At 46.5% G+C, this 14,932-nt stretch overlaps 1 long non-coding RNA gene across 1 annotated transcript in view; it reads right to left on the bottom strand.

Moving 5' to 3' along the window:
* The window catches only part of LOC129382255 (uncharacterized), an 81,350-nt gene extending 66,784 nt beyond the window's left edge, over positions 1-14,566 (bottom strand). Inside the window, exons 1-2 of the long non-coding RNA XR_008610357.1 lie at positions 14,480-14,566; positions 1-104 (exon numbers count right to left, since the gene is read on the bottom strand). The exon at positions 1-104 is cut by the window's left edge and continues 19 nt beyond it. This is a non-coding gene — a long non-coding RNA (uncharacterized lncRNA). The remainder of the gene's footprint in view (positions 105-14,479) is intronic.
* Between the last annotated feature and the right edge of the window lie 366 nt (positions 14,567-14,932).

Below are 14,932 nucleotides of genomic sequence, written 5' to 3'. Positions count from 1 at the left end.
GAGCTTCCCGTCTCCAGACAAAAGGTGACACGCCGAATCCGTTGCTTCCACGACACCACACATGCTGTCAAAAACCAAGTTTCCTCTCGTTTAAGTATGCTGGCCTGAAAGAGATAAATTATGATCAGTACAAATTAGAGGGTGCTAGATGCACCCTATAGTAGGCAAGCCGCTAAATGTAAAATATGAGATTAAATAAATATGGTTAGAAGTACAAAGCTCTCCACGTCGCCATGGAAATCTAGTAGTGATGTTGGTGTCAAATTTGATAGTCGCGCTGACAATTTCTTCTGTTACAGATACATACATACACACGTACGTACGTACGTACATACATACATACATACATACATACATACATACATACATACATACATACATACATACATACATACATACATACATACATACATACATACATTATTTAGTTTTTATGATAGATAAGAAAAAGAGCAGCCAGAAGCACAAGTAGTGCGGGCTACGTATATCAACGTAAGAATAGTAGAAATATGTCCCAAGACACAAACGAGAAGAAAGGGGTATAGCCGAGGGGCCCGATTTGTATTAATCGAATGCGAAGACGTGAAATTGTCCCCACCTGCGGCAAGTTGTCTTTTCATACACTTTCATTGCCATTAATTTATCAATTCTTTAATTCGATTAATCACAAATATGTCACAAAAACATAAAAGGCATGCGCTGTCGGTGTTCTGTTTCATAGCATTTGTTTATGAGCTGTCATTCTCAAAATTCCGAGGAATCCCTTTGTAAAGGATTTAAGCCAAAATGTGCGCCATATGGAGGGCCTGCGCGGTTGCGGTTCAGAAGCATTATTCGCCAAGCGACGTCCGCAGCGGCGACACCACATTTTCTGCAACACGGCGCCCTCAACGCTATCGCGTTAGTAGATAACAGGTGTGTGGCCCAAAGGAATGAATTACAAACTTTATGTATTCCTCATTAAAGGGAAGGGGTAACAGGATAGAGGACGGGAGCAGGAACTACTTGAAGTAGGCCTCCTCTGTCCTCTGAGCCCACTCCAGGATAGCCTCCTGAAGCTCGGCCCTCGAGCTGCGCAAGGCAGCCTCGCACTGCTCCTCACTAGATATTAATTCATTGGGGAAAGGGGAAGGGGGTGCTTAGGGCACCGCCACACCGCCGATGTGGTTTAAGTCTGCTTTGGTAGAAACGCAGAATTTACAAGATGGAGAAAGGTAAATGGAAAGATGAATGCGGTGGAGAAGGTAAGGGGAGGGAGAGCTGTGAACCTCTAGCTGTCGCCACAGATGAGCGGCGGAAAGGTTAAACAGTGCAATCGGTAGTGTGTGCTGATGTCGTGGTAGGTAATAAGCCGATCCCGGGCTGTTAACGGCGCCTCCTCCGTAGCGAGGACCGACACATATGATGCCTGTGCCCGGACTGTAAATCCTCGGGCACTGGCATGAGCCGCTTCCTTTCAGGCAAGGACCGCATGCGCGAGAGTCCAGATTAATGCTACAGTTTGAGCGAAAGGATGGGCCAATAGGAGGGAACGGGCTGGCTTAGAGACCCTACCCGCTCTGAAGTTATTTATCACTGCTTTGGAGTCGCTAACGATAACTGATGAATTTGGGATTGTAAGGGCCAGGGCTATGGCCACCTTCTCCGCCTCCACAGAGGAAGAGCCAGGAATGGAGGTCACCGCAGGGGCCTGACTGTGAGAGTTAATGACTGATATTACGTAATGATTTCTGTTCCCATACTCGGCGGCGTCAACATAGAGCACGTCTTTTGAGGTGGAGAATTGTTTTTGGTGAGCCTTTGCTCGCTGCCTCCTGCGCTGTTTGTGGTGCACGGGGTGCATCTTTTTAGGAAGAGGGGGAGATGTGGAGGTTCTCGTGTATGTGATGTGGAATGATGCATTTAGTCTTGATGATGGGTGCCGGAGTGATAGAAAGAGTTTGTAGAATGTGTCGACCTGTTGCGGTGCTAGAAAGTCTGCTATACTGGGATGTGAGATCGGCTTCTGTGTGTTCAGTAAGTGTGTTGGAGGTGCCAGTAAGCATGAGCCTTTCAGTGGAGGTCCGTATATTTTATATATCTTGCGTGAATGAGTGTCGATTTAATTTGATTCTGATTTAAGAAATTGTAGATAAGGTGTTGCGAATGTAATCTTGCTGAAAACGAAGGCCTGCAGCAAGCGTAAGAGTTCAGCCTCCTTTAGACCGCCATGTTTATTGGAGGCTCACCCTATAGAAGGCGGAAGGGTGGTCAACGATGGTGTGGAGTGTACGTAGGGTATATGTGTTGAGCCGGTTGCTTTGAATGTGTAAACCGAGCACCCGGAGCTTGTCCACTCTAGTTGCAGGGATGTGGTTTAGAATAACCGGTGTATTAGACATGTGTTTTTCGGCCGCCCGGTGGGATGGAAGGAGAAGCAGCTCGGATTTTTTAGGGGAGCATGTGAGATTCATAGACCATGCATGAGCCACGACCGTGTTGGCAGCGTCCTGTAGAGTCTATTGAATCTCTCCATCGGACCCGCCAGTCGTCCAAAGAGTGATGTCGGCGTAGAGTGAAAACTTGAGATCAGGAATTGATCGCAATGCTCACGCCATCGGCATCATAGAGAGGTTAAAAAGAAAAGGGGAGAGCACTGAGCCTTGGGACGTGCCGTAGCTGACCAAACCGTACGAAGGGGATTGCTCTGTGCCTATATGTATGGTTGCGGTACGGTGAGCTAAGAAGGCACCTACGTAGTCACAGGTCTTTCCGCTAACCCGAATGAGATTAAGCTCTCGGAGGATGGCAAAATGTGAAACGTTATTGAAGGCTCCGTGGAGGTCCAGACTCAAAATTAATTGTATATCTACACTGTGATTGGGTTTAATGATGTCAGGCTCCATTCGAACGTATCTTGGCATGAAAGAGATTTTTGAAAACCTACCATTTCTGTTGGGCAAAGATTGTTGTCTTCTATGTACTTACTGAATCGGTTCACGATACGTGTCCAAGTGTTTTACCAAGAGGTTAGTGATATATGCCTGAGATTAGAAGTGATCAATGGTTCGTTTGACTTTGGCATAAAAATTACCGTGGCATCTTTCCACGAACTAGGGAGGGTGCCAGTGTCAAAGCAGTGATAGAAGTACGCCGTGATGGCTATGACGGAGTTGTCGTCTATATTTCGGAGTGTTTTGTTGTTAATAAGGTCGGGGCCTAGTGCTGACATTGTGCACCGGCTGGCTGGGGCATGGCGAACTCCTGCTTCCGTGACAGCGGCATTTAGTAGAGCGTTGGGTTCGTCAGTGTACTTTGACATTCCCTACTGCTGAGCGGGAGGTAGGTATTTACGGTGGAAGTTGTCGAAGAGTCCGTGCACGAAGGAAAGATGGTCCGAGAAGCTCGTGTCAACATTTAAGCCGCATCGCATGTGCACAATGCCCTCTAGACGCCGTGACTAGGCGTTAACCCCCACAAATTCAGTGGAGGAGCTGCCGCGCTTGCCTCCGTGCTCATCCGCAACAGCAATGACAGTAGAGTGAGGAAGTGGGAAGAATGCTAAGGAGGGGATAGAGAGAAAGAGAGAGGGGGGGAGAGGAGGTAGTTTTGTGAGCTACAACGCTAAAACCCAGAATGGTGCCGAAGCGTGCACTTGGTGCCGAGGAGACGAAGGCTCGCATAAAGCGTCGAGCAGGGCAAGGATAACAAACACAAGCGGAGCAGGCAAAGTAACATTTCACGCCCCGTCACGACTGTCGTATGCCGTCAATATATCGCCGCCAAATAACGTAAATGAACGCAAGCAGCAGACAAAGCTTCGCTTACATCGATTCCCATAGTGCGGGGGATCTGCATATCTTTTTTAATAAGGAAACAAACCTGAGGCTTCGGTAAACAATAATGCTTTGCAAATGACCTTAACACACCTGGGATGTGATGTTCACCTTTAATAAATGAGAAATTTAGCGCCGTTTTTTGTTTGTTTGTGTTAAGGTTCGAGCACTTTTACGAGAACGTATAATACTGCAGGAAATTAAAAAGAACGTGGATGCATACGCCTAAATGGTAATTAGTGAGGGTAATGCAACCATTTCAGGAAACACGTGGAGGCATGCATCGCTATGACCCCTTTTCTTTGTAGTGCTCCTTGCGCTGCTTTCGATGACAATATGAGCGATGCTGCGAAAATAAAGCCCCGGACAGTTTGCTCCTGGAAGGGAAAGGAAAACTGCGCTGCAATAACTTCAACATGAACGCCTTCAACCTCCCCCAGTTTTCCATCTTAATAAACTGGGAAGGAAGAATCTAAAGCAGATAGACAACCAGTTTACTGCCCTACATTGGGCAAGGGGGATAGCGACACGTGCAGTAGATGCCAGGTATTTTACGACGATGAAAGTAGGAGCAACAATGCCCAAGAATTTTAAACACGTGTACAGAAAAAAAATATCCACGTCACAGACGCTGGGACTATACCATATGTAGCACAGCGCTCTATTCCTCTGCTTGTTGTGCTTTCAAGCTTGTCTTGTGTTATAGCCTACGTGCAGTATTACATTCGCCTGTGCATTAGGGAGTGCCCGTAGAAGAGGATATGGTGGTATAGCGTTATTTCATTGTATCAGGCGGGTTTAATTAAATCAAGTGTACGTTACACTAATATGAGGTTATTCGCTTTATACAACTTAATTTGATGCGGCTTGATTCAGTAAAGGCGTCATTATATTCTCTGGCACCTTCTTTCCAGAACACTCAGCGCGAACGCTGACTCACCGGCGAAACAAGCTGCGCTATGTTCACGCACGCCTGACCGAAGCGAACACAAATGAAACAAACAAAGGCGGAAAAACTGCCACCCGAAGTCACATCTTTTCCAAATGCCAACAAGTGCTGCTCGACTGCCTGCTCTGGCGCTATTCTGCCGCACGGCTAACGAATTTAGGGTAAAGGGCATCCTTGCGTTCTTTGTCAACGGCAATCCAGTGACTTCAGCAGAAGCGTGCCGACTGGGAAGAAGCGGCAGCTTTGTCATGCGCACGAGCTGATATGTTTCTCCGTTCCTCAGACTGCTTACTTGACAAAGACGAAAGCATGTGGCCCTGTCTCTTGCATCTGCAGAGGCCTTTTGGTAATGATGCTTGCAGGCTGCGTGTACAAGTTGTGTGTGCAGGCTGTGTGTTCCTCAATGGGCTGCTCGACTTTCGGGTCACAACACTAGTCCAAAAAGAAACCAAAGAAGGACGATCCACTTGGAAAGGTGTGAGAGGAGGAAAGAACTCGAGATTTCCCCTTATAGCTCAATCACCGCCATGTCTCTTGCTGTCTACCTATTTTTTCTTTCCTTCTTTCTATTGGACGCTCATAGCATGTAGTAAGAGTTGCTGCTGGCCATAAACGCAAGCAGTTCTAAGGATTCTTTTGCTTGTGCTATTTTTATTACTATTTTTTTTATTGTGTTTCGAAGCGGTGATATCGCGTGTGAACTGCTGAATCTGTACCGTGTAGAATGATGAGTATCACCCGCCGCGGTGGCTTATATAGCGGCTATGGTGTTGCACTGCTAAGCACGAGGTCGCGGGATGAAATACCGGCTGCGGCGGCCGCATTTCGAGGGGCCGAAATGCAAGAACGCCCGTGACCCGCGAATTGTAGGCAAGTGAAAAATCGCCTGGCGGTCAAAATTATTTCGGAGTCCCTCACTATTGCGTGCCTCATAATCAAATCGTGGTTCTGGCAGGTAAAACCCCAGAATTTATTCAAGAATGAGGGTCGAAAGATTCGAAAACTGCGCAAGCAACGTTGTCCGCGTTATATCACTCTTCATCTTTCATTTTTCATCAAGACTTGGTCGATTCAGAATGACCCCCAAACTAGTCCAAATGTGCACGTCACATGGGACGATTATGCCGCACTGCGCTTACGTGAACACTGAACATACCGCACTAGCGATAAATGATAACTGAACCTTTTGTCTTCGTATATTACGCATTCATTGTTGGAATACCAGCAGAGAAAACAGCAGCCTGTGTATTAGGTAAGAACTTGTCCTGTTCTTCAAACTATCGGCGGCGCCCCCTGAGCTCTGGGTGACAAATTTCGCTTTCACGTAAGCTGATGAGAACTCCTGTTCTCGTTAATACACTTGTAAAATTTCTTATTCGCTCATTGTTACTTTCTTCCTTACATTGTCTTACTTTAGTATTTAGGAGAGAGAGACGGGGGGGGGGGGGGGAGAGGCGTAGTGGCTTTCGTACTTTTCAGTTAAAGTTGCAAACAGGTGCGCATTTTCGCATTCAGTTCATGAGTTCTTTCGCACTGTCACATGGGAAGGTGGCCTGCAGTGGTGCCTTTTTTGAGACACGTAACTTCAGCCAAAACTTGGAGAAACATAAAAGAGCTATCATCATCATTTTAATGCAGATTGGATTGTTTAGCCATATAGTAACGTCATCTTTTTGCACAATGCTTTACTTATTTTCTTGGTTTGTTTTTATTGAACTAAGACATTCAAAGTTGGGGTTTAGTGTGTAATGTAGAAATTGAGTTTCAATAAAAATCACTTTTCTGGTAAATTTCTTGCGCTAGTTGTGGAAAAGTACTCAAGAAAGCGGGTGAGGAGGGGAAGGGGCGACACACACTTTCTGGAGTAAGGCCCCGGATCACGAGGCCTTTGCTACGGGGCCCCTCTGCCACTTTGCCTTGGACGTATTTCTTCGCTATTCAGCAAATGCAGGGCCGCCTTCAGCACATGTTGGTTTCAGAAGAGTGTCAAATGGCCTCCTAGATAAACGAGGCTAACAACCTTCGGTCAATAGGTCGCACAACTGTGTAGTCATTCATTAATTTTGATATCCAGATAGGAAGCGTGCCACATATACCGGCTTGTTTTCACATATATGGCTATCCTCTTAAAAGGAAGCTTATTAGCTGGAGAGCTCTTGTATATATACTAGAGACCAGACAAAAAAGTTTTGCTCGCCGTCCACCGCACCGTATTTGGCGACGTTTTTCGTATTTCAACAGAAAAAGTTACAATCTTGTCACAATATAGAAAGCAGACTTTTTAATTGGGCCCAGTGTGTCGGAACTGAACGCAAACAAAAACAAAAAAACAAAAAACGCTATTTTTGACCGGAACGAAAGCGTAACAGGAACGTTATTTATTATTTTGTTTCGGAGTGACACCAGAATATTTTTTTATCGGTTTTCGATTCAACGGGAAAATCGGCAATGCGAAACAACCGACATTAAGCAACGTCAGCATTAGCGGGTATCTCGGGGCTCCGCATTAGCACTGTTGAGATCGGCCGTGTACTCGTCAAAATCAGATCGTTCACGGCGGTCGCGACAATGGTGAACGAGCCGATGACCTCGTCAGAGCCATCCCCAACTGCGACCATCCATGGCAGTTAATTGAGTTAGGTCAAGACGGACTCTGCCAGGAGGGGTTCCGCCGAGAGGGGTGTAGGGGGAAATCTCTTCACATCATCTGACATCAGCCATGCTGCTACGCTTACCCCTTTTCCTGTCCGTGCATGGTGATGTGCCTGTGTTTTGGACCAAGCTGCCCTCGCACGAAAAGGACTACCAACCTCCGGATTGGCGGAGCATGATGTCATCCCTCTACCGACGCCGGATTGGAGGAAGGCGGCGGGACCATGCCGACAGAGGGGTTAAAAAGAGAAAACTGACGCTCGCAAATGATATGGGCAGCTGGAACTTACCTTCGGCATCATCTTACCAAGTGTAAATATAAATGTTTGCTTAGAACGTCCTGAGCCCAGCCCCACGTTCTATCATTCCTCCATGGTGGTTGGATATTTCACATGTACGGGCGCCCGGTGGCAACAGCGCGTGTCTCAGGCAGGCGTAGAGCGAGCGAAAGCCGGTTGAGCGCTCCACTAATCTAAGCCTGCCACTCGGTGCACTAGCAGATCGGAATCGTAACAAAGACTCGGGGCTTGCGCGCTGAAGAGCTTATCGTTTTGTTTTCTTCGGGCACAACGCTCTGTTACGAAGTTTTATCGTTTGTTTAAGTTCGTTTTATGGGAACAACAGTCTGGAATTACGGCGACTACACTCGATGACGTGCCGCTTCTGAAATCATGCTCAGTGCCTTCACTCAGGGCACTGAGAATTATCTCATAATTCATAATTCAATTATTCAGAACAATAAATACTATGACTTTATCGTTACTCTGCTTCGAAAATTGTGAATGTAAACAAAAACCGTTATGAACCGTCATGGATAATTTTTTTTTCGTTCCAGAGCAAAATGGAACGGAACATTCTTCAGTGTAACTAAACTAAAAGCGGAACGAAAAATATTTCATTCCAACTTCCTGATCAGGACATCAATTTTCTTACAAGAGTTGTCGAAAATTGCGCCATTGAAAAAGAAGAAAGATTGGAGTGCGAAGTTTCCCACTTTGTAGTTTAGTAATAAATTATTATATCACAATTCTGCAACGAATGCAAAGGCGAAACATAGAGAGTGTGCCGACTCTCAGTTTGTTTGAATTGCAGCGCACAGGCTGAGCATCGCCTAATGCGTCATGTTGGGTTTTAAGCTAAGGAAGATTCAATATTAAGTAAAGAAGGAATCATCAATCTGCTTCCGACAGAATCTAAACAATATCAACAGACTTCAATGATTTGTTTCGCCCTGCAACAGGCTCGAAGAGCTGGCACCACGTTCTTTTCAAGAACAAGTAAAGTTCTGTTTCGGGAGTACCATATAAATAAAGAGAAATAACTTTAAAGAGGTGTAGCGGAAGTTTATGCAAAAAATAATCACACTTTTTTTTTCGTGGCCCTGTTTTAAGAACGAGTGAACAAACATAGCAGCTGTTACGGGTGCATTACAGACGTTGCTTTTCATTCGCGGCCAAGTCTGAGCGCACCGCGTTCGACGCTGTGTAATCTTTTACCTTTTAAGCAACAAGTGCGGTATTTTCTTTTTCGAATTGAGCTGTTTCGTTTGTTGCCGTGGTCCATCCGCCATCACTGAAGAATATCCACTATCCTACCACTTTCATGATCGATGCCCAAGCAACACCGCCGTTCTTGAAGCTCAATGCGCCGGTGCGTCCGCCGCGTCTTGGGCATGGCGCCCGAGAACTGGAGCGAAACAGATGGCCTGGGAGATGGCGCTGGTGCGATGGGAGAGCCGTTATTCGCAGTCGGTGACGGCAGATCATTAGTCGAGCTTGACTCGAGGGCGCCAGCGGGAGGGGAGATGCGCGAAGCACGCCTCTGTCGGCCGCATGTAGCGATGGCTGGCGTTAAATCGAATCTCGCACCGGGAGCGCCTAAAGCATCGGGAGGTTCGAGTGCTTGATATCCCCTATTCCAGAAGAAAGGAACGAGGCTTAAGGGATCAGCTGGGACAGCGAATGCTTTGCGAATATAAAACCTTTTGGAAATCACAATTTCTATACGTGAAATGGCTTTGGGGATGAAATGAGTGGCGTGCTGGCAGCAGCGGTGAACCAGTGTACGCAGATGCCTGAGCACGATTAGTAAGCTGATAGGACGAGCGAACATGCGTGCACTGTATAGATTATTTCCAGAAAACGTTCGAGTGTCATCGTCACGCGCAAAAGCGCTAATGCGCCTAGATTTGGGTGCATCTTCAAAGATGCCGGGCGTTCAAATTAATCCAGAAGTCTCCGCTACAGTGCCGCTCATAATCAAGATTCGAGATGATCAAACAAAATCGTCCGCAAACTGTAGAAAAGGTTTCGGTTCAACCAACACGACACATACACATTAGGACAATTTCTTATATGTTGTAATATGGCATCCAGTGTGACAGCAGCACAAACCGGCAATAGAATAAGCTGAAGATTTCCTTAACATCTAACAACTGAGGTTTGTAGCCACCTCGTTTCCTTTTTTCAAGGCAGAAAACTAAACTTACGCATGTTGAATTACTCGCTCAGAGCCGTCTGGGTCTCTCTTTCTTTTTCTTACTGTCTACCAATCCTCCCCTTATTCCCATCCTGGATTTTCTGTATTGGTTAGCTTACCTACATCTGCACTTTCTTTAGTGTATCTTTCTTTTTATCAAACGACTGGTGTCTTATAATTTGTGGCACCTATTTAGAGGATTAACAAAATTAGGTTCGCCACAATTAGTTCGCGCGTGCTGTGGGCTTGAGTCGGTGCTTCGCCGTCCTCCAAATCTCTCGCGGCTCAACAGATTAGTCCTTGATTCTAGCACCCTCGGTGCTTCATCGTCTAAAGAGGAAGCTTTAAAGCTCGACGGATAACAGAAGAGAAAATTACAATTTTTTTGCTTCTTGAAATATTCAGCGACAAAACGAAATGCTAACAAAGGCAAGAAAGTGACCTAAGAAAAACAAAAGATCTAGCGAAAACTAACCAAAAAAAAAAGAAAAACGCGAAACTTCTGTCGACACGCACAAACAGAAAAGTTGGGAAACCGAAAACCTCCTGTTTCTGTGCTGAAAAATAAAGCCAAGAAAATTAGCGGTGACTTGCCTGCATAATTGGGAAGAATTACACTAATACGGGTCGGCACTCATGCACTAGTGAGTATAGAGAGAGCTAAACAGAACTAAAAAAAACACAGATATATGTCGGTCGTATTACGCGTGCTTACCAAGAAAGGTATTAGCCGAAAAAACCTTGAGCAAAGAGATTTGAGCGAACAGATAATTTTTGGGACAGCGCAGCAATGACGTAAAGAAATTTTTCTGCCCAATAGCAGTATCTTTTTGATTCAAGCAGAGAAAATATTGTCTTTTTTGTTAAATTAAATTATGGGGATTTACGTGCCAAAACCACGATCTGATTAGGAGGCTCGCCGTAGTGGGGGACCCCGGAAATTCAAACCACCTGCGCTTTCTAACGTGGACCTAAATCTAAGCAGACGGATGTTTTCGCATTTCGCCTCCTTCGAAATCCGGCCGCCGTGGCTGGGATTCGATCCCGCGACTTCGTGCGTAGCAGCCCGACACCATAGGTAGGTAGGTAGGTAGGTAGGTAGGTAGGCGTGTGTGTGTGTGTGTGTGTGTGTGTGTGTGTGTGTGTGTGTGTGTTTGTGTGTGTGTGTAAGCAAGCATGTTTACTCAGAGCTGTATTTTGCGTATTCTAACTTGATTAAATAATACAGATGAGATCTTTTTTTATCATTTGTAGAACAACTTTTAACAACACAAAAAGCAACAAAAGATCTCCTTAAGCTGCAAGTTCTTTAAACCACCGAAGTTCAGCTACTCGGAATATAGTGCAAAGTGACATTATATCGCCGCAAAACAAAGAGCTCTGGGTCTATATTCGACATCAAGAGCTTCGTGTCAAAAACACACTTGCGTGGTTCTCCGGAACAGTCGTCACATGCACGGCCTTTACGCGCGGTATAATCAATTCATTAGCTGACAGTCGCGCCCATTACCATTGAACGAACGTAAAAAGAAAATATTTTTAATGGAGATTCCATGCACCTGTCTAGAGGAAGCTATAGATATTGAGTCGACCGCTGTGACCACCAGAAGCAAAGGTTATTGCGGCAATATTCCTGGTACAGGAAGAAACCTGAAACATTTCTGTTGTGCCACCGCTACGTGCGAGCATGGCGCCATTTGGCAATAAAGCTCTAGCTTGTACGCAAACGTATTTGTTGCGTTTGCGGAATACGCCGTTACAAGAAAGCTGTGCGGCAGCTACAGTGCTAGCACCGACATATCGTGACGCAGAGTTTAAACAGAGAGCACACAAATCTAAGACTGCGTTGAAATAACGTTACCTTCTTGAAAGCTGCATTGAAGCGTTGGTACCGATGCAATAGCTAACGTGCAGTCGTTGTATTTTTTGTTTTCCTTTGACGAGAACACACACGCGACATAAAAAAAAATCAAGCTTAATATAGCTGGACAAAGCGTCGCACGATGTCGCTACTAGCTTTACTACTGTAAGCTCCCTTAATCTACTGCCGTCCACGACTCCGGTAATCCGTAAGCACTGAGAAGTTTACAATACAATCTTCTGAAATACTGGGCTGCTTCGGTCTGGGTGCCGGCGCCGCCGTTTCCCTAACGAGACGACATTGCGCGGGGCATTGAGGAAGGTGGGTAGCCAGTAAGGTTTCCTGTAACGAATGGTCAGCACGATGAACTGGGTTTGTGCTGAACACGAAATTATATACTGTTGGGAATAAATTTAGAAAATGGCTAATGTGTCACCTATCTCAGCAGTATAGCGGGGAGGATTACCGAAAGTTCTAAAGGTTCAACACAAGTTCTACCCACTACCGAAGCATGTAGTATATATGCCTTGAATATTAACTAGCTACAACTAGTAGGCTTGAATATGTACCGAAATGTCATTTAAAAGTTAATTAGCATAATTATGCTAATTTTCAATTACGCATTGCCATTTCTGGTAGCAGTAATGGCTGTCTCATTAAGTAATTTTTATGAAGGGCTAGAATTGTGCTGTCTCCTCCTAGGCAATATTTAAATGTTTAGTGCAGTAAAAAAAGATAATCCTATAAGGTAACCTGCCTTCTGTGTATCCATTTTCTTCTAACTCATTACTGACATGAATATTCTGACATGATTCTGACTCTTCCGCTATGAAGAATCTGCTATATTTGCGTAATTATTACCGCTCATAGTTGCAGCAAAAGAAATGCGCCAATGTTATCTTGGCCACTAAAAGTGTTCCGATATATGTATAACGAGTGTTATATGCCAGGTGCTTCAGTGGATATAATAGTAAAAATGTACCATATTGTCCCGAATGTCTGAAAGATTGCGTGTGAAAAAAGCACGCATTCACAACACGTGTCCCTCCCCTACCCTATCCACCCCCTCTCCAAAAGAAAGAAAGAAATGAAAGAGCTCCTTGTGCAGCAATAAAAGGAGGCATGCTAAAATTATCCCGCCAACAACAAGAAGTCAATGCAGGAATTGCTACCGTCTGCGCGCAGGTGAAGGACAACGATGACGTTTCGCCATCGGTGCATCATAGCGACACAGAAACGCGTCCGCGAAGTCTCTGACGTACGTCAGCGGCCCGTTGATGGAGCTCACACTCCTAGGTGTAGATGCTCTCGGACAACGCGCGTACGTGGCAAGAATGTAAAACAGTTGGGCATGCGACATGCGCCACAAGCCCCAGGCAGGTTTCACCGCTAGCCACTGCGGCCGGTCAAACGCATTCAGAACGGACGACAGGCCCAGCGCAGTGAAGAAAGGAGTGATGGCATTGGCGTCGTACACAGTGCTGTTGTTCCAGTGGTAGCTATCGTAGCACTCCTCCAAGCGTCGCATGTTGGTATAAGTCTGTGAAGTCCATGTAACTGTGCGGAAAACCATGAACCATAGGGCCTCGGCGAAGATGCGGCCGACAATGGCCATGTTGGTCAGGTCCAAGTTGGCTGCACCGGTGTGGATGTAGTAGTAAAGGTTAGTGGTAATGTACACGCTGTGATTGCCAGCAATTTCTAGGTTGGCGAAGCTACGTAAATTATCTTGGTCGAAATGCGAGAAAAATGCCCTGGCAGCTTCAAACTCGAATTCACGGCTCTGAAGCAAATCGATCGCGAAGTTTTGCGACGCCACTGGAACTACTAAGGCTGTTTCTAGAACTTCTGCAGGTGTGATCATTTTGAGAGCTTTAAAGAATCTCTCAAGGCGAGCGACGTCGTCTGCTTCAACCAGCCCACTCGCCTGCAAGTCGGCGTGCACGGCGTCCTTTACGGCGTCGAAGATGGCACGAAGCTGAGCGTCTCTCTCGGGGCTGGTAAAAATGTTTGTCCGGAACTGTCGGCCCAGTCGTACGTTGTGATTGACTTCTGTGTTGCAGACTTGAAATACGCGCTGCGGTGGGCCGTCTCTCAAAACCTTGAACTGCAAGACGCCTCTCACAACGCTTTGCCATAGGAGGTAAGTGGCACCAGTTGAGCCGTCGTTTCGTTCCGGGGAAAAGACGTCGAGTATAGCTCGGACAGTACGCGTGTTGTTAACTTTGAACAACGCCACGGTCGAAAGCGAGAGCCCGTTCGCTGCTAAGCCAGCTTCAAGGTCTTCAATGTCCCAAACGTCACTCTGGAAGTCGCTACGGTTTGCGGCTGTGTACGCCACGATGCCTTCGCGATTAGCACGATAAATACTGCATATGTTGGCTTTGAGCTCGAGCGTTCTTTTTGCGGTGACCGTCAGGCGTAAAACACTGTTGACAGCATCTACCGAGGCCGTAAGGGCGTCCTGAGAATAGGAGTCGTCGTTACAAGTGGGCGTTGTGCCTATACGGACGCTTTGCTCGTTAAGCAGTTTAAGAACGTAAAATGCTGTGCTTAGCTGGTACTTCACAGTCGCCGTTGTTGCGTAGATAAACGCTTTTCTCGCGTCCATATTTTTCAGAACGTCTTGCTGCTTTCGAACGAGGGCACGGGCAAGCGCGCTAGCGATGCTCTCGCGCGACATGGTTTCGAGGCAGGACCTGTGATACGCGACGAGAAACTCACCGGCTTGGCTTCTAGGCGCACCAGGCGGCATCACTCCAGTGAACACCATGCGCTTGAACTCGGCTTGATGGTTGACCTTCGGCCAGAGTCGAAGCTTGATGACGCTGGAGCACACGTAGGCGAAAAAATCCCGGCAGGGGTTCACGCTGGTGTTGATGTAGCGCAGGCTTTCCCGCATCTCTTCCTGGCAGCAGAACAAGCTTCCGTTCTCGGTGGCCGCTTCTGCCTGTAAGGGCCACTGGTGGCTTATGTGTACGAAGGCTGATATCACAACCACGAGGACAGCGATCACAAAGATGGAAATGCACGCGGCAAAGTGCGACTGAAACTTGTCATACGGGACGGATAGCAGGTTGCTTCGGGCATCGAAGGCCTGGCGAGGCGTCGAGCTAGAACCGGCCATTCCTGCCTTCTTCTTTCTTCTTCTTCTTCTGCTACCTCAAGACATGACGC

This window comes from Dermacentor andersoni, chromosome 6 (assembly GCF_023375885.2).
Source record: "Dermacentor andersoni chromosome 6, qqDerAnde1_hic_scaffold, whole genome shotgun sequence".
In the NCBI taxonomy this organism is placed as follows: Eukaryota; Metazoa; Arthropoda; class Arachnida; order Ixodida; family Ixodidae; genus Dermacentor; species Dermacentor andersoni.
Note: the sequence above shows the minus strand (reverse complement) of the source record. Positions and strands in the feature narration are given on the sequence as shown.